Source organism: Oncorhynchus clarkii, chromosome 30, assembly GCF_045791955.1.
Source record: "Oncorhynchus clarkii lewisi isolate Uvic-CL-2024 chromosome 30, UVic_Ocla_1.0, whole genome shotgun sequence".
Classification (NCBI taxonomy): domain Eukaryota; kingdom Metazoa; phylum Chordata; class Actinopteri; order Salmoniformes; family Salmonidae; genus Oncorhynchus; species Oncorhynchus clarkii.
Genome location: NC_092176.1, coordinates 300,971 through 320,674, shown reverse-complemented (window position 1 = coordinate 320,674; position 19,704 = coordinate 300,971). Strand labels below are relative to the sequence as shown.

At 44.4% G+C, this 19,704-nt stretch overlaps 1 pseudogene; it reads right to left on the bottom strand.

Moving 5' to 3' along the window:
- Positions 1-14,864: 14,864 nt before the first annotated feature.
- The window catches only part of LOC139390189 (piggyBac transposable element-derived protein 4-like), a 31,540-nt pseudogene continuing 26,700 nt past the window's right edge, over positions 14,865-19,704 (bottom strand).

Here is a 19,704-nt window from a genome sequence, read left to right as displayed (position 1 = left end):
CACAAAGCGAGGTCCATACAGAAATGGTTTGTAACCACTTGACTGGCCTGCACAGAACCCTAACCTCAACCCCATCGAACACCTTTGGGATGAATTGGAACGCCGACAGAATGGAAGCAAGTTCCTACAGCAATGTTCCAACATCTAGTGGGAACGCCTTCCCAGAAGAGGGGATGCTGTTATAACAGCAAAGGGGGGACCAAGACCATGATTTTGGAATGAGATGTTCGACGAGCAGGTGTTCACATACTTTTGGTCATACAGTGTATATCAGATAACAAGGGCAGTCCTGGTGTTGTCTGTTCACACTGCTATGCTTTATATTGGCCAGGTCGCAGTTGCAAATGAGAACTTGTTCTCAACAAGCCTACCTGGTTAAATAAAGATGAAAAAAAATCTAATAAAAATACTAGTGACTACAAATAATATCATGTACTTGCAGGCTTCTCACACAGTGCAACAGTGTCATAGTAATAAAATAAGTAACAGTGTAAATATAACATACTAATAAAAAGCCTAAATCAAGTACAAGAAGCATGCAGATAAAATATAAGATAAACGAAAATAAGATATATATTTTTAAATCCTATAGGGATATAGTAGGCTATGGAAATTGTTTGTCCATGTGTACAGTGCGTGAAATAAGTAAAGTGCACGTACAGCATATAATTTATATGAAAGAGAGTACAATACTGTGAAAGAGTACATGGAGAGTACAAAACATTAAGAACACCTTCCTAACATTGAGTTGCAGCTTCAATTCGTCGGGGCGTGGACTCTACAAGGTGTCGAAAATGTTCCACAGGGATACCAGCCCATGTTGAGGCCAATGCTTCCCACAGTTCTGTCAAGTTGGCTGGATGTCTTTTGGGTGGTGGACCAATCTTGAAATAAAACAGGAAACAAAACCGATTATAGTGTGTACAGAATACACATAAATGTGTGGGGTGCAGTAGTCAGTCCGGGGTTCAGATTTTGGAACAGTCTTGTTGCTTGGGGGTAGAGTCTGGCTTTGAGACAGGTTGTCTGAAATTTGATGTTGACTACATGGAACTCTATTCCACATCAAGTAACTCATGTAAGCAGTAAAATTGGACTTAAAAATAATAAAAATACACCGTATGGAACAGCGGGACTGTGAAGCAACATAAACATAGGCACAAACACCTGCATACAAACAGACTATAACATACGCACTATACACACACGTACACATGGATTTTGTGTTGTAGTTATGTGGTAGTAGAGTAGGGGCCTTAGGGCACGCACTTCATGTGTTTTAAAATCTGTTGTGAATGTATTGTAACGTTTTTAAAACGCTTTCTGCCGAAACCCAGGAAGCAAGGCAGCAGCTAATGGGGATCCATAATAAATACAAATACAAACGTTGACCCTCACTGCAGCGGATCCCTCACCCCTGTGCACTGCCAACTTCCGCATTCACAATCTGGACCCCTTCATCCGTGGCATCCAGGGTTGCTGGGTTCTTCCAAACGGCTTCTATACACAAAGAAAAAACATTTGAATCCCAGATGGTCTTAAACGGATTTAAGGATTTACTTAAAAGTACACACAACAAGTGTAACACATTGAATATCAAAACTTACTGTGAAGAATGGTCATTAGAAACAAGTTCCTGAAACAGACCTCATCCCCTGCCCAGGGGTGGTGATGGCAAGACTGTTTGACAGAATGCACGGTAGCATCCGCCACACTGTTTACTCCTCTGAATGTTGCTAGCTAACTACATACTGTACATTAGCTGTAATGTTTGTTGATTTTGTTAGCCAGGTAGCAAACCATCTAGCGTAACGTTAGCAATCTAGCTAAGTAACTCGGCTAGCAAGGACACAAGCAGATAGAAAACTAGCTAGCCAACTTAACCACATTTACCATAATTTAGCTAGCAACGGTCAAATTCATGTTTCTACCTAGCTAACGTTAGTAATCTAACCAAGTAAAGTTAGCTAGCTTGTGTTATTGTCCTTGTTGACGTTACACAAGTAAAACTACTCTGTCACGCCCTGGCCTTAGTATTTTGTGTTTTCTTTATTATTTTGGTCAGGCCAGGGTGTGACATGGGTATTTATGTGGTGTGTTTTGTCTAGGAGGTTTTTGTAGGTTATGAATTTGTGGTTAGTGGAGTTTTCTAGAAAAGTCTATGGTTGCCTAGAGTGGTTCTCAATCAGAGGCAGGTGTTTATTGTTGTCTCTCATTGGGAACCATATTTAGGCGGCCATATTCTTTGAGTGTTTCATAGGTGATTGTTCCTGTCTCTGTGTTTGTTTGCACCAGATAGGGCTGTTTCGGTTTTTCACGTTACGTTTATTGTTTTGTATTGTTCGTTATCATCTTTATTAAAGATGTTTAATAATAACCACGCTGCATTTTGGTCCTCCTCTCTTTCGACGGAAGAAAACCTTAACATACTCACAAATGAAGGAAAGCAGTAACGTTTTTTACTTGAGCAAACAAACGCTGCATTCCAATCTGGTGCATGAACAGATGAGAACAAAAAAACTGAAAAACAATCCAAACGTGTTGGTATAAAAACAAAACAAAAACTAGTTAGCTAAGCTAACAAGATCTATTATCTCCCTCAAAGGATCCACTGCTTGCCTGCGAGCAAGATTCCAAATCTAGCGAATTGTTGTGCTATCTCGGAGACTGAATGCGTGCCGCTAGTGTATTGTTGTTTAGTATTTCCAAGCGTTCGGTGGTATAAATGAAACAAACGGTTCTTTAGTTCAAAAAGCTTGTGGAATTTTCTTTCCCAAAAGCTAGTCAGTATCAAAGAGGGTTGAAAACTTGGACGATGGTTTCCACTAACATTAGTTGCCACAAAGTCAAAATTGGCTATCTTAATGTTAGGTTTAGCGGTGTGTAATAACATATTAAAACATGTAATGACGCATTCACTGACTGTTGTCTGCCTGGGCTTAACCATGCAATTTTGGCTTGTACTCTGTGTTATACCTTCCCCCTCTCTCTGTTTCTCCATATACTAACTACAATGAAAACCCATAAATACACGCACACACTCAACCCTTTGGGATGGGCTCCAAAGACAAAGAACTCTGTCGAGAACCAATGGGATACTGACACCAGGCTGGAGAGGACTGTCTATCACCTACGAACAACCTACCAGGAGCCAGGACTACCAGAATCTACCTACGTCATTTCAATGTATAAATGAACTGCGAAATATGTTTTAGGCCTCTTCTTCTTCCGAAAGCTCCCTAAGAGCTGGACTAATGGGAGCCGTGCAGCACGTTTTGCCAAATATCATTACACATGAATAAACGGCCTTTATTATACCGTATCCGCTTTGTCCAGAGTCTCATCTTGGTCTCGTTTCTCCAATAACTAATCATTAACCTCTCTGATCTCCCCATCCCGGATCCGGTATCAGGAATACAGACTCAAGCTCATTACCATAACGCAACGTTAACTATTCATGAAAATCGCAAATGAAATGAAATAAATATGCCATCTCTCAAGCTTAGCCTTTTGTAAACAACACTGTCATCTCAGATTTTCAAAATATGCTTCTCAACCATAGGAAAACATTAATTTGTTTAAAAGTAGCTAGCTAGCGTAGCATTTAGCGTTAGCATTAGCGTTAGCATCCAGCACGCAACATTTCAACAAAAACATAAAAGCCTTCAAATAAAATAATTTACCTTTGAAGAACTTCTGATGTTTTCAATGAGGATACTCTCAGTTAGATAGCAGATGCTCAGTTTTTCCAAAAAGATTCTTTGTGTATTAGAAATAGCTCCGTTTTATACATCACATTTGGCTACCAAAAAAACCCGAAAATTCAGTCCTCAAAACGCGAACTTTTTTCCAAATTAACTCCATAATATCGACTGAAAACATGGCAAACGTTGTTTAGAATCAATCCTCAAGGTGTTTTTCACATATCTCTTCATTGATATATCATTCTTGGACGCATGGTTTCTCCCCTCAATCAAATGGAAAAGTACAAGCAGCTGGCAATTGCGCACCGAATTCCACGCAGGACACCAGGCGGACACTTGGAAAATGTAGTCTCTTATGGTCAATCTTCCAATGATATGCCTACAAATACGTCACAATGCTGCTAAGACCTTGGGGGAACGACAGAAAGTGTAGGCTCATTCCTTGCGCATTCACAGCCATATAAGGAGACAATGGAAAACAGAGCTTCAGAAATTCTGCTAATTTCCTGGTTGACGCATCATCTTGGTTTCGCCTGTAGAATGAGTTCTGGGGCACTTACAGACAATATCTTTGCAGATTCTGAAACTTCAGAGTGTTTTCTTCCAAAAACTGTCAAGAATATGCATAGTCGAGCATCTTTTCGTGACAAAATATCCCGCTTAAAATGGGAACGTTTTTTATCCAAAAATGAAATAGCGCCCCTAGAGATCCAAGAGGTTAACAGGTGTCATTATGGTTAGGTTTAGAGACTAGCTATCTTGACGTATTTATCACTGTAAAAAACAAACTACAATTGCATTTGTAGGTAGCTAGCTAACAGCCATGGAGGAGGGTGAAATGATAGCAGCCCCAACTGTCAGTGAGAGAGTAGGCTATTCTGGATAGGGAAGGTACTTGTGTAGTTCCTGTCCCTGGAAGTGAGAACTGAGATAATAGTAACATAACATTCAGTGCGGTGTAATTTGACTATAATGAAGTTTGCTTCTTGTGAGGTTTTATGTCCTCAAATAAAGAGAGCTATGAAAGCCTATCTACATATGAGGAGGTCCCAATGAAGAGCAATGGTTCTCAGTCCTGGTCCCGGGGACTCAAAGGGGTGCACATTTTTGTTTTTGCCTTAGCACTGCACAGCTGATTCAAATCATCAACTCATTATCAAGCTTCGAGTGGTATTTATGTATTCATTTGTGATGCTATCCTTGATATGATCCTGTTATTGTCACATGCTACACATGCACATATGTGTGCCCATGCATCTATCAATAAAAATGTTATCATGATTTGTTATCAAGGATATTATACTTTAGTAATCCACAATGACCTGGTGATGTAAAAGTCTAATAATTACATTGTCTTCCAAATTCCTACAGATACCTTGTAACTGGAGATTCCTTCAAAACAATTGCCTATATTTAACGTGTAGGGTACTGCAAGGTTGGGTGACCAGGGCCATTTGGGACTGCCTCCTGGGGGAATTCAGGTGTGTGAAGGCTACCTGAGTCCTGCATAACTTCATGAGGATGGACATGAGGAAAGGAGGGGATCTGCAGCTCGCCGCCACGTGCCAGAGGAGAAGTCTACTGCTCTGCAGGATGTTTAAAGGATGGGGTCCAACAACGCAGCAAGAAAGGCAATCCGTGTGCGGGAGATCTTCACCACCTCCTTTTTCGAAGAGGGTGCTGTTCCCTGGCAACACCATAGACTACACCATGCACAACCAAAGGCTCTTTTAAGAGCCATTCACATTGCAACAAGAGTATTCTTCCATTTACTTACTGTAGCTATGTCAACTGCAGTTATTCAAATCCTAGTTTCTCTCCCTTTAATTTCTACTTCTCAGGCGAGGGTGCTGTTTAGGTAAGGATGTGATGTCTGTACAAAAACAAACTGGGCTCTTAAGAGTCACCCATATTGAAAAAATTTAGAACAATTAGACACCCTTATAACCTACACACTCGTGTATCAATCTGATTGATGGATTGTGTTGTGCAGTAAGCAGGCTCAAGTGTATAACCGTGGCTCCTTCCACCTTCAACGAATAGGTAAGAGGGCCAACCTTGGAGAATAGTAAGGCACTTCATTATTTCTATAACTACGCTATATTGTTTGTCCTCGTGTGCCTGTTTATGTTTTTCAGCATTAAGTACCCTGCAGACACTTAGTGTGGTGTGGACACCAGGTGAGGCCACACACAGTTGAACACTGTCTCTTTAACTACATTATTTTCTCAATAACAATCTCTCCTTCACTTCATCCCTCTCTCCTCTTCTCCCTAAATCCTCTAGGTTATATCAGCTGTGTTCAGTGAACCCCTCCCGTATCTGAACTGGCTACATAGAGGGCACTTGGTCAGGTCAACAGGGAAGTATTATTAAAGAGATGCTTTACATTTAAATACAGATAGAAATGCAGTAGTCCCAGAGTTAATGATCCAAGGTCAGTTTTGCATTTCACCTGATTATTATGATGACTAACAATGTTAGAATAAAAAATATAAACAAGGCTTAAACATGCTCTCCCCCAGTCCCATCATCGCCACCTCACCCGCTCTTAAGATAACCTTTGGGCCGACTAGAGACACTATTATGTAATTGTGATGAACTAAGATAATTTTGGGGTGGGAAAATAGATTTATTAATCATATGCTGCCTTCCCTGCTCCTATGTTCTTACCTCTTTCCCACCTCCCCTTTCTTCCTGTTTTTATAATGAACAACAGACGTGCATTGAAGTACAGATTGAACTTACATTTATAATATTACAATTATATTTATAATGCATGTATTTAAACACTTGGATAATGTGTTTTCACATTCTCTACTGGCTGAAATGAAGTCTCTCTGTCATGTTCTGACCTTTATTTTCCTTTGTTTTGTCTATATTTAGCATGGTCAGGGTGTGAGTTGGGGTGGGCAGTCTATGTTTTGTGTTTCTATGTTTAGGTTTCTGTTTCGGCCTAGTATGTTCTCAATCAGAGGCAGGTGTTGTTAGTTGTCTCTGATTGAGAATCATACTTAGGTAGCCTCTTCAGACGAAGAGGAGGAAATCTGCCGTTACACTCTCATTTGATAAAATACTACACCTATCCTGTGTTTATCAGATCAATGCCGATGAAGGCATTAGATATTAGATGGCATTAGATATTGAGATAAACCGGTTTAGACTATTTACATGATGCATAGGAAGTGTAGTGTACTTTTTAATTTTTTTAAATTATATTTCTGTATATATGAATTACAAATCAGCTTTTAATCCCATTGAGAATTTGTGGTCAATCCTCAAACTGGTAGACAAACAAAAACCCACAAATTCTGACAAACTCCAAGCATTGATTATGCAAGAATGGGCTGCCATCAATGTGGCCCAGAAGTTAATTGACAGTATGCCAGGGCGGATTGCAGAGGTCTTGAAAAAGTAGGGTCAACACTGCAAATATTGACTCAGCATCAATTTCATGTAATTGTCAATAAAAGCCTTTGACACTTATGAAATGCTTGTAATTATACTTCAGTATTCCATAGTAACATCTGACAAAAATATCTAAAGACACTGAAGCGGCAAACTTTTACAATTTATATTTGTGCCATTCTCAACTTTTGGCCACGATATAGGACTTGCATCTTTGGCACAATAAGGTTATTAGTTCTACTCTATCCATAGGTACACACATGACATTTTTAACAATGCTTTTCTCTAATAAAAACTAGTTCATTGCATCTGCGGTGGAGCTCAATTTCATAATATGTTCATAATATGTTCCAGCTGCCTGCCGTAGTTTTGAAGTAATCACGAAAAAACAGGCCTTATTTTAGGGCACTTTTCACCCTGCCAGTTCCTATTTGTTCTATTGAGCACTGTGGCACCAACTTGCCTTCCGAACGTTCTAATCCCAGTTTATTGTACTATGTCACAATGGCAGCTTCACTATTGTTGGCAATAGAGACCTGCTCACGTTGTTTATAGTTAAAATGTAAACAACAAAAAATGACTAATGGAACTCTGAGGTCGTCCCATTGTTTACTATAGGGAAATATAGGTACAGTTGAAGTCGGAAGTTCACATACACTTAGGTTGGAGTCATTAAAACTTGTTTTTCAACCACTCCACAAATTTCTTGTTAACAAACTATACTTTTGGCAAGTTGGTTAGGACATTTACTTTGTGCATGACACAAGTAATTTTTCCAAACAATTGTTTACAGACAGATTATTTCACTTATAACTCAGTGGGTCAGAAGTTTACATACACAAAGTTGACTGTGCCTTTAAAAAGCTTGGAATATTCCAGAAAATTATGTCATGGTTTAGAAGCTTAGATAGGCTAATTGACATAATTTGAGTCAATTGGAGATGTACCTGTGGATGTATTTCAAGGCCTACCTTAAAACTCAATGCCTCTTTGCTTGACATCATGGGAAAATCTAAAGAAATCAGCCAAGTCCTCAGAAAAAAAATGGTAGACCTCCACCAGTCTGGTTCATCCTTGGGAGCAATTTTCAAACGCCTGAAGGTACCACGTTCATCTGTACAAACAATAGTACGCAAGTATAAACACCATGGGACGACGCAGCCGTCATACCGCTCAGGAAGGAGACGCGTTCTTTCTCCTAGAGATGAACGTAATTTGGTGTGAAAAGTGCAAATCAATCCCAGAACAGCAGCAAAGTACCTTGTAAAGATGATGGAGGAAACAGGTACAGGTACATCTACACTTAGGTTGAAGTCATTAAAACTTGTTTTTAACCACTCTTAAACCACCAGGTTATGTCAATATAGGACTCGTTTTACTGTGGATATAGATAGTTTTGTACCTGTTCCCTTATACAAGTGGGTAAGTGTCATCTAATATTTATAAAATATTATCTGGACACTTTCTGTTGACCTGGATTTTTTCACTTTTAGCCTTAATCTTTACTACACTACTCACTTTTTAGCAAATTACCTCACATGTGAATCCTTAAAGAGATGGGTGGGGCTGGCTTAAGATGGTGTGAACAATGCTGAATGGGTGTAGACAAAGGAGAGCTCTCCAGTAGTTACCAAACTATTCAAAGGCCATTTTCTCAAAAGTGAGATTACAAATTCATCAACTTTCAAAGCAGAATGACTTTCTCATTGTTCCTCAAAAATGCAGTTTATAATATACCATTCTGTAGCTCTGTGTCTGCTTTTATCCAATTTTGCTACTTAAGACTGAATCAAGGTGGTCGGTCATATTTAAATAACCCTTATCCTACCTACTAAAATCATTGACATGTGGCAGCATTGATTTATGCGATCAATATGTCTTAAAATAAATAAATAATAAATACATTATATTGAAAGAATGATTGATGAGGAATTTGTTTCATTTAATCCTTTTTAGAATAAGGCTGTAACGTAACAAAGTGATGCACTGTACATATGAAATGTGTGAAACCAGTGTTACATTATCAAAGTGACCAGTGATTCCATGTCTAGGTACATAGGTCAGCAGTTTTTGAGGGTCTTAGGGGCCAAGTCAAATTCCTTCAGACTCCTGAGGTTGACGAGACGCTGTTGTGCCTTCTTCACTACATTGTCTGTGTGGTTGGACCATTTCATATTGTCATTGTGAGTCATATACGTTGAGGACCTTGAATCTTTTCACCTTCTCTACTGCGGTCCTGTGGATGGGGCGTCCTCCCTCTGCAGTCTCCTGAAGTCCACGATCAGCTCCTTCGCTTTGTTGACATTGAGGGAGAGGTTAATTTCCTGGCACCATTCCGCCAGGGACCTCACCTCCATGTAGGCTGTCTCGTCATTGTTGGTAATCAAGCCTGCTATTGTTGTGTTGTCTGAAAACTTGATGATTGAGTTGGAGGCATGTGTGACCACGCAGTCATGGGTGAACAGGGAGTACAGGAGGGGGCTGAGCACACACCCTTGTGGGGCCCCTGTATTGAGGATCAGCGTAGTGGAGGTGTTGTTTCCTATCTTCACCACCTGGGGGGTGGCCCGTCAAGAAGTCTAGGACCCAGTTTGCACAGGGCGGGGTTCAGATCCAGGGACCGAGCTTAATGATGAGCTTGGAGAGTATATGATGTTGAAGGCTGAGCGGAACAGCATTCCTCTTGTCCAGATGCGATAGGCCAGTGTGCAGTGAGATAGCGGTTATAAGTTGGACCTTGTGTGCAATTGATCAATAAAGTGATCTTAATTTTCATTGAGGAGATTTGAGCAGTGTTTATACCTTTTTTTTTACCCCTTTTTCTCCCCAATTTCGTGGTCTCCAATTGTTGTAGTTACTATCTTGTCTCATCGCTACAACTCCCGTACGGGCTCGGGAGAGACGAAGGTTGAAAGTCATGCGTCCTCCGATACACAACCCAACCAGCCGCACTGCACAGCACGCATCCAACCCGGAAGCACCAATGTGTCGGAGGCTACACCGTGCACCTGGCAACCTTGGTTAGCGCGCACTGCGCCCGGCCCGCCACAGGAGTCGCTGGTGCGCATCCCTACCGACCCTCCCTAACCCGCACGACGCTAGGCCAATTGTGCGTCGCCCCACGGACCTCCCGGTCGCGGCCGGTTACGACAGAGCCTGGGCGCGAACCCAGAGTCCCTGCAGTACAGCGCCCTTAACCACTGCGCCACCCGGGAGGCCCTCAGTGTTTATACCTGGTTGTAATGTGCATCCTTTGTCCTGATCTTGTCCACAGACGAGAGTGAAAGGGAGGGGGAAAATCAGAAATCCTTTTTAATATAAGTGCCTTGAATTAAGTTACATAGATGATAATAGCAGTGATGACAATATGGTAATATACTTAATCAAGGCAGGCAATCAGCTGCTGTGAAGCAATTTCTCCATAATAGAGGTCAATTCGAGATCTACTCTGTGGACACATTTGATAATACCAGTGCCTCGACTGAAAATCCAATAACTTGGTTTCCCTTTTGTTTTTTGCTGTCTGGTACTGGAGATGTATTCACAGTCTGCTGCCTAAACCTAACAACCCACTGGGCACAGACGTCATTTCAAAATCAAGCTTTTCATTTTAATTTGATTTTTTACATTTGGTTGAGTCAGTTTGGTCCAATCAGTTTTCCACATGGATTCAATGTCATCACATTGAATGTTTTTATTGAAATGACATGGAAACAACATTGATTCAACCATTTTTTACCCAGTGGGAACCCTTCAGTGCCAAGGCTTTAACGAAAGCTCAAAGACAGCAGTAAGAGATTGGACTTCATTATTGTTGAATTTGCGGACAATATTTGGCAGCGCGGAAAGCTCCCTCAGTAAAATAAGACTCCTGTGCCTTGAAAGGTAACCGGAGCCGACAACAGAAACTAGACCCGAAACACAGAGGCATTCTCCCGACTTTGCTCCCACAGTGGAGACACAATATGCTTCTCTATCTCGCCTTGGACAGAAAGGACGGCAGATTACGGCGCTGAGAGGCCGGAGAATAGGACGCTTTTGAGGGAAGAAAGGCCTCCTTTCTGACTGCTCCTCCCAACAGGATAAATTAGAGAAAATTGGTTGTGATTATGGTGCGGTGGCAATAAACGACACAACCCACAAAAAGTGCTACAACTCCCAACCACCCTCCCGCAATCACCCAAGCTTTGACAAGTCTGCCTTAAAAGCTACACTCACAATACACCCCTCAGATATGATGTAATTTATTTCACTATGCTGCATCAAATGGACTGAGTGTGTAACACGAGCAATGAGATAATGCCCCCAAAATGATGTTAAGAAACATGGTGATCAGGCCGATAAGAAACAAGAGACAACCTTTCCTTTTTGCATATCGCCCATTAGTTGTATATTGAGGCTACTTTTGTTTCTCGCATGGACGAAAACTCCTCTGGTTTGATATCCATCTGATCTTTCAAAGCCGGGAGCGATAATGTCAGACCACTAATTTCCCACCCAAAGATCATATCGATGCACTTGGGAACATTCACTCTTTCTCCTCCATCTCTCTCCCTCTCTCTCCCCTCTCTCTCACTCTCTCCCCCCTCCTCTCCCTCTCAATTTCGCCCTGTCTCAGACTTGGCTGAGGTGCCTAGAACGGCCAAGTAGCATTTAGGGGCAGTAATTTAATCCTGAGTGGTGAACATGGATTAGCAGAGGGGGACTCTTCAAGTCTTGTAATGAGGGACTATCAGGACTCCAGAGTGTGACTTGGCCAGGACAATGGGTGCGCTGGACAATGGGTGTGTCCAAATAATATTTCCTTTCTCCTGAAGTGTACACTCGTTTACTACTTCCCACAAAATAAAATAAAAATTGGATTGGTGGAGGCATGGGCTAGAATGAATTTCCACCATATTCTTTATAGCAGTCATTTCCTTTCAAATCAGTGAAGGGCAGTGAACAAGTGCAGAGTTTGGAAGGGAGGACAGATAATTGGGCCGATGTTTAAAAAGGTGGTTGTTGTCAAAAGAACATCTCATGAAATGTAGGCAAATTAATATACCTTCTTGTCATGAATGTACACAATAAGTCCCAGAATGTATTGTGTGCTATCCTTGTTGATTTTACTCATCTACATGTATGTAGTTAAAGTTTTATGTGTGCGTGTTTTTTAAATGGTTGAATTAATAAACTAACCAAAAATGAAAAGGACTCTTGAAAAGTCGTAGTAGGAGCATAACCGTGGGCCTTCTTGTCTTACCCAGGACAATTTATTTCAACTCTCCTCTCCATGCACAGCACAAAAAAACCTGATTCGACTTGTCAACTAATCATCCAGGCCTTGACTGATGACTGTGTGCGACTAGAACACTCAACGACTGGAGTTGAGAAACACTGGCCAAGGACAACAACGGCAACATCTGGGATGATTAATAGATCTGCGTAAGACAACAGAAAACATTGCGTGAACTACAGTATCGTTGTGTTAAGTGACAGAGGTGAAGGTGATTGAAACAATATTAAAGCAGAATAGAAAAGGAGATGTACAGTAGGCAACAGGATCTCTTTCATCTCCATTGTTTTTAAGAGGGAGGGGGAAAACTAACTGAGGATAAGATAAAAGAGCAAAAGACGAGTACCAAAAGGGCAGTGAACAAAGAGAAGGGACAGGCCCGGATACAATCTTAGAAATAAAGGGTTCCAAATGGGTTCTTTGACTGAACCCTTTTTGATTCAAGGTAGAACTCTTTTGGGTTCCATGTAGAACCCTCTGTGGAAGGGGTTTTACATGGGACCCAAAAGGGTTCTACCTGGATACAAAAATGGTTCTTCAAAGGGGGACATCCGAATAACCATTTTTGCCCTAGCAGTACACTGTAAAACTTTTCCCTGTAAATTTACAGCATTATACTGGAAACACAGCAGCCATTTTAATACTGTAAATTTGCTTTACAGCAGTGATGCTGTAATATAGTTTACTGCACTATTTTCCTTACTTTAAAACATATTACAACATCCCTGCTGAAGACAGCTTCCTGAAATGTAATATTGTAATGAAAAACAATACTTGTACAAAATATATATATATATATATATATATATATATATTCAAATTCATAACATGAATTTCAAATGAATGGCACTTTAAACACAAAGGACAATATTTGAAAAGAGCAACATTACAACTCCAGATAGTAGGAGAGAGTGATAAGAACATTGATAAATAGTGGCCAATAATGTACTTCAATGTACTTCAACACAAACCAAGACATCAGAATAAGTCCAGTGTATAAGTCCAATGACCATGTAAGAAAAAAAACTATCAAAACAGATCATTGAAAAATACGAAAACAACAGACGAACAGGGAGAAATGTTTACAAAAAACTATAAGAAGAACTGCTTGTCTATCTGTCTTTAAGAGAGAAACAAGAGAGATATCGAGAGTGAGGGGCTGGGAGAGAGGGATGAATAGAGAGGAGCGAACAGGGCTAGACTGTAGCCAGACGGCTCCGGGATGGCGCTAGCAGAGCATCTGTTGACCCAACCCGCATGGCAGGATTTCTGAGAGAATGAGAGATGCAAGCAAGTCTTGAATAAGTCTGATTATTGTGCAGATTATCACCCCAATCTTTGAAACTGTAATCCTCCTTAGCTCTGATTTGTCAACTGGGACAAACATGGAAATAGAAAGAATAGAAAGAGAGAGATTGCTATTACTCATGTGTAAAAAGGCAGATGACAACTGACAAAGTTTGTGTTCATCAGGTGTGTGTGTTTGTGTACTTACATGTTGTAGTTTTTCCACTCAAACTCCTTCAGGTCTGCGAGGAAGCGTGTAACATGTGGGTTAATTGGCAATGGCTTCCTCTGAATGACCTTTCCGGCCTTGCGGCTCACTCCTTCTTTCGCTGCGCATTTGGTTCCTTCAGGGTTTATTCAAATCAGGATCCTGAACAACCCAACATAGAATATATCAAATCAGTTGAGACATTGAAAAAAGAGCCATAAGAAATACCATTGCAATGTAACTAATAGATGCTATATGTAAGTGTTGGATCACTAAATGTTCAACGCTTACCGCTGTATGAGCTCCAAGGTTGCAGAGGCCAATGATAAAAACATAGAAAAAACATAGAAAGTGCTGAAGAGCAGAGGGCAGCAGCAAAGTTGGACTCACTGTCCAAAACATAGACCACCCTCCCATCGATCGACACCATCCATTTTGAAGAACCCAAAAGAGTATTTCCTGAAATAAACAAAAGTAAGGGTGTTAAAGCATACTTAACAAAATATCTCTAGATAGGTACCATAATACTATGTATTTCTGTTCCACCTTAAATCAAATAAATGTATTACAAAGCATGATCAGCCTTGTTGTGTCTGGCAAAGGAATTTGCGCCTCGACATCAACCCGAGTTGCAGTGACCTAAAATCACAAAACATACATAAAAAAAGATTCAAATCATGTACAGTATAAACACCATTAATCATGTATAAACTTTATAAAAACTCTATTCCTTACATCTGCCAAGAGGAACAGAGATATGTCCTTCAACAAAAGAATGGCAGCAGTGGCTGTTAGATCGTCATTGCCTTTGATGTAACCTTTGGCAATTCTCTAACCCGTGTTCAGGAGAGCTTGAGTCAGGCGACTTCAATCTCAATGCCAGTGAGGGTGTTGAAGTGGTCGCAGAGCCATAACTCGATTAAAAGGAAAGGCCACTGTTCCTGGAGGTCACTGATGCTTGGAGGAGGACAAGTGTTGATCATGTGCCAGCGGCGGGGCCCTCGCGGTGTTGATCACGAGCCGCCGCCGTAGCACTCTGTAGGACTTTGACAAGTGCTGACGCCGCTTCGGTGCGGGGCAGATGCTGCCTTCTTTGGAAGGCGTTGTAGGAGGACACGTCGAGGATGTTGTGGAAGACGACCAGGGGCCAGCGGGCAGTCATCCGTCTGCAGCTGTAGGTGCCGACCACCTTAGGTTGTCCACACCACCCTTGTTGCAGTTGTAGTCTAGGATGACGGCCGGCTTCCTGTCGCGGCGACCGCTAATGTGGCCCTCTGTGTGCAGCGTGCTCAAAAGTAGCACGTTCTTGTTTTTCTTTGCCAGGTAGGACACCAGAGTGGTGGTGGGCGTGAAGGCGAACCCGGAGGACAGGACCTGTCTGCCCTTGGACTCGAGCAGTGCGGGCGGGAGATCGGCCTTGTTCTTTCTCACCGTGCCCACCATGGTGAGGTTCCTCTCGAGGAGCCGCTGGCCCAGTTCGTAGGAGGTGAAGAAGTTGTCGCAGGTGATGTTGCGACCGCTCAGCCCCGTTGTCAGATCGAGGACGACGCGCATCCCCTGGTTCTTCTCGGGGCCGCTGGCCGCCTTGCCGGTGTACACTTGCATCTTCCAAGTGTAGCTGGACTTGGCGTCGCAGGCCACCCACGACTTGATGCCGTATTTCGCCGGCTTGCTGGGGATGTACTGACGGAAAAGACAGCGGCCTTTTGGAAAGGGGACAAGAGATTAGTGTCGTCATGGGGGCCAACGGCCTTTTGTGTTACACACGCTGCTAGTGCTGCTACAGCCGCTGCTTGTACCGTTGCTACAGCAGCACTACCTCTCTATAGACATATAAGCACATGCGCACACACGCGCACACACTCGCACGCGCACAGTACCTCTGAACGGGACCAGTTGCTCGTCCACCGTCACGTCGGGCCCCGGGTTGTAGAGGGCCGGCAGCCGCACCTCCCACAGGTCCCAGACCTCCCGTATGGCTGCGAGTTTGTCCGTGGCGAGTCTGGCGGGTCTCGACTGGCGGTCGTCGAATCGCAGCAGCCTCGAGTACCTGTGAAAGACCTTGAGCAGCATGATGGCTCGGAACACGGTCGTGCCGCTCTCGGCGTCCCACAGGCTTGCCGCGGCCTCGCCTCGGGACCTGTAGACACCCGCTAGGATCAGCAGCCCTACGTAGGCGCGCAGGTCCGTGGCGTCCATGGGTCGCCAGCCGTCGCCATATCCTCTGGCCCCGTGCAGGTTCGTCATTTCCACAATTATCCTTTCTATCGCCGGTGTGACAAACAGGTGGAAGGCGAACGCGATGTCGCGGGCCTGGGTTGCGGCATAGGCCGTGGGGCCCGGAGTCTGGTCCGGCCCGGCGTGGCAGATCGCGAGGGCGATGGTGGCGGCCGTAGGCCACGGGGGACCACTCTATTTTGACGTTATTCGACAGCAATGGCATCTCCCGTTGGTCCGGGGTTGAGGAGATCTCTTCCTCGCATCGGTCCTCGTGCTCGTCCTCGGGTGCTTCCTCGGGCTCTTCCTCGGACTCTTCCTCAGAAGAGGGAGAAGAAGCATCGTCGACCTCGCGGCGCTCGGGGTTGTATTCCTCCTCGTCCTCGTTTCTTCCGAAACCTCTTCCTCCTCCTCCTGGCAATCTGAGTAGTCTTGTTGATCCACGCTGGACAAGATCTGTTCTAGAATCTGCGCGGCCGTAAAACGCACGGCCATGGCCGCTCGGCTCCACTGATCGGGTCCGGTTTGTGTGTGTGTGGGTGGGTGCCGCTGACAATATTAGTATCCTCTCTACGTAGGGCCGGCCGGCGGCTTACGCGGGAGACCGAGAACCGAAAATGCACGAGGCTCGCTTGCGCGCTTGTGTGTAGCCGTGTGCAGTTGACCCACCCCACCCGAGCAACAATAACACTCGGCTGCTCTCTAGCACACAGCGGGGCACGTCTGGACCTGTGTAGCGGCTGGCAGGGTCGCTCTGACCCACGAGTGCAGAGCGCAGAGCGGGGGAGCCGGGCACAACCTCGCCACACTCGCAGACACTCTACTACGCTCAACGACATACGCCTCGCCAGTGGCTTGCAGGGTCGCTCTGACCCAAGAGCGCAGAGCGGGGAGGCCAGAGCACAGAGCGGGGAGCCAGGCACAGCCTTGCCACACTCGCCACACTCGCAGACACTCTACTACGCAAGTGGCTAATATTGTGTCGACTTGATCACAATTGCCACAGTAAAGGAAAATGTTGACAGTGTTAGCTAACAGGTAAAACTTTACAAAGTTGAGTGAAGTTCAATTCCGTGCTTCTCTGTGCAGCTTAAAGGGAACATTGGTCCTAACCACATGTATTTGAACAATGAAGAGTAGAGCACTGGCTCTAAACTCCAGCATTTTGGTTTTGAGATCAGATGATGAATATGATGTGAAAGTATATGTAACCTTTTATTTGAGGGGAAATATTAGGGTGATATGTTCCTACTATCTCACACATTGTTCGAAGGTTAGAAATGTTCGCAACAGCTGAAAATTCTGATGATTTGCTTAGTCCTATTCAATTATCAATGAAATAAACAAAATAATAATGCATGGCAGGGCTCTACAGTGTGACCATTTTACTCGCATATGCGCCTAAATATTTTTCTGTGCGACCTGGAATTTTAAGGAGCACCAGAGTGCATAGAAAATTGTAAAGGATTCTAGATTTAACACCACATTTTTCATTGTGCTCCTAAATTTGTGTGTGCGCTTACATTTTTCAATGTAGGCCCACACATAATCCTTGTAACAAAAAAGTCAGCGTAGAACCCTGCATGGCTGGCTACTACTGCCTGCATTATTTCCAGGCACAGAAAGGTATACTATTGCCCCATATATTGTTCCACTTCCGAGAGGAGTAAAACTTTCCTTCTCCTGACACTTATGCCCCAACATTGTACAATCAAAATGAACTAATCTTTCTTCATGTTTTTGCCGTCTACGCATGTTTGTCGAGGGACAGATCGTTAGAAAATACACCAACAAACTATTTACAGATCAAAACAATTCAGCCTATCCATTCTTAATTTTTCTTTAAAAAAAACTGTTAGGCTATGCGCTGCACTCCATACCAGCACAAGAGGACTTTCTTTTATGCATTTTGTCATTTCTGTCCCTTTTGCATATGTCTCGCTCCCACATAGCATAAACCATTTATTTTGAGGGCAAACAAATGAACTATTCTCACGCCCTGACCATAGAGAGCCCTTGGTTCTGTCACGATCGTCGTAAAGGGGAGAGCAAAGCGCAGCGTGATTAGAATACATTCTTATTTTATTGAAGGAAGAACACGAAGAACAGTTAAACAAAACGAACGTGACGCTATGACCAACGAGTGCAGACACAGGCAACTTCACATAGACAATAGCCCACGAACCACAATACAAAAGCAGGCTACCTAAATATGGTTCCCAATCAGAGACAACGACAAGCACCTGCCCCTGATTGAGAACCATATCAGGCCAAAACACATAGAAACAGACAAACTAGACATGCAACATAGAATGCCCACTCATATCACACCCTGACCAAACAAAACATAGAAACAAACAACGCAAATAATGGTCAGAGTGTGACAGTACCCCCACCCCCCCCCTAAGGTGCGTACTCCGGCCGCAAAACCTGAACCTATAGGGGAGAGTCTGGGTGGGCATCTGACCGCGGTGGCGGCTCTGGCGCGGGACGTGGACCCCACTCCACCATAGTAATTTCCCTCTTCAAGGGCCTCTTCAGAGTGGTGACCCTCGCCTCCCACCTTGGAACTAAGACCTTAATCAAAGGCCCCACTGGACTGAGGAGCGCCTCTGGACTGAGGGGCAGCTCCGGACTGAGGGGCAGCTCCGGACTGGCTGACGGCTCTGGCGGCTCCTGGCTGGCTGACGGCTCTGGCGGCTCCTGACTGGCTGGCGGCTCTGGCAGCTCAGGACAGACTGGCGGCTCTGGCAGCTCAGGACAGACTGGCGGCTCTGGCAGCTCAGGACAGACGGGCGGCTCTGGCAGCTCAGGACAGACGCGCGGCTCTAACAGCTCAGGACAGACGGGTGGCTCTGGCAGCTCAGGACAGACGGGAGACTCTGGCAGTGCTGGAGAGGAGGAAGGCTCTGGCAGTGCTGGACAGGCGGGAGCACTTGTAGGGAGAAGACAGAGAGACAGCCTGGTGCGGGGGGCTCTTGAGCAACAAGCCTGCCCAACCTTACCTGGCTGAATGCTCCCCGTAGCCAGGCCAGTGCGGCGAGGTGGAATAGCCCGCACTGGGCTGTGCTGGCGAACAGGGGACACCCTGCGCAAGGCTGGTGCCATGTACGCCGGCCTGAGGAGACACACTGGAGACCAGGTGCACTGAGCTGGCTTCATGGCACCTGGCTCGATGCCCACTCTAGCCCGGCCGATACGAGGTGCTGCACTGTACCACACCGGGCTATGCACGCGCACCGGGGACACTGTGCGCTCCACCGCATAACACGGTGCTTGCCCGGTCCCTCCCTCTCTCTCCGGTAAGCACGGGAAGTTGGCGCAGGTCTCCTACCTGGCTTCGCCACACTCCCCATGTTCCCCCCCAATACATTTTTGGGGCTGCCTCTCGGGCTTCCAGCCGCGCTGCCGTGCTGCCTCCTCATACTGCCGCCTCTCTGCTTTCGCTGCCTCCAGCTCAGCCTTGGGGCGGCGATATTCTCCAGCCTGTGCCCATGGTCCCTTGCCATCCAGAATCTCCTCCCATGTCCAGGAGTCCTGTGTTTTTAGCCGCTGCTGCTGCTGCCCGTTACCACGCTGCTTGGTCCTTGGTTTGTGGGTTT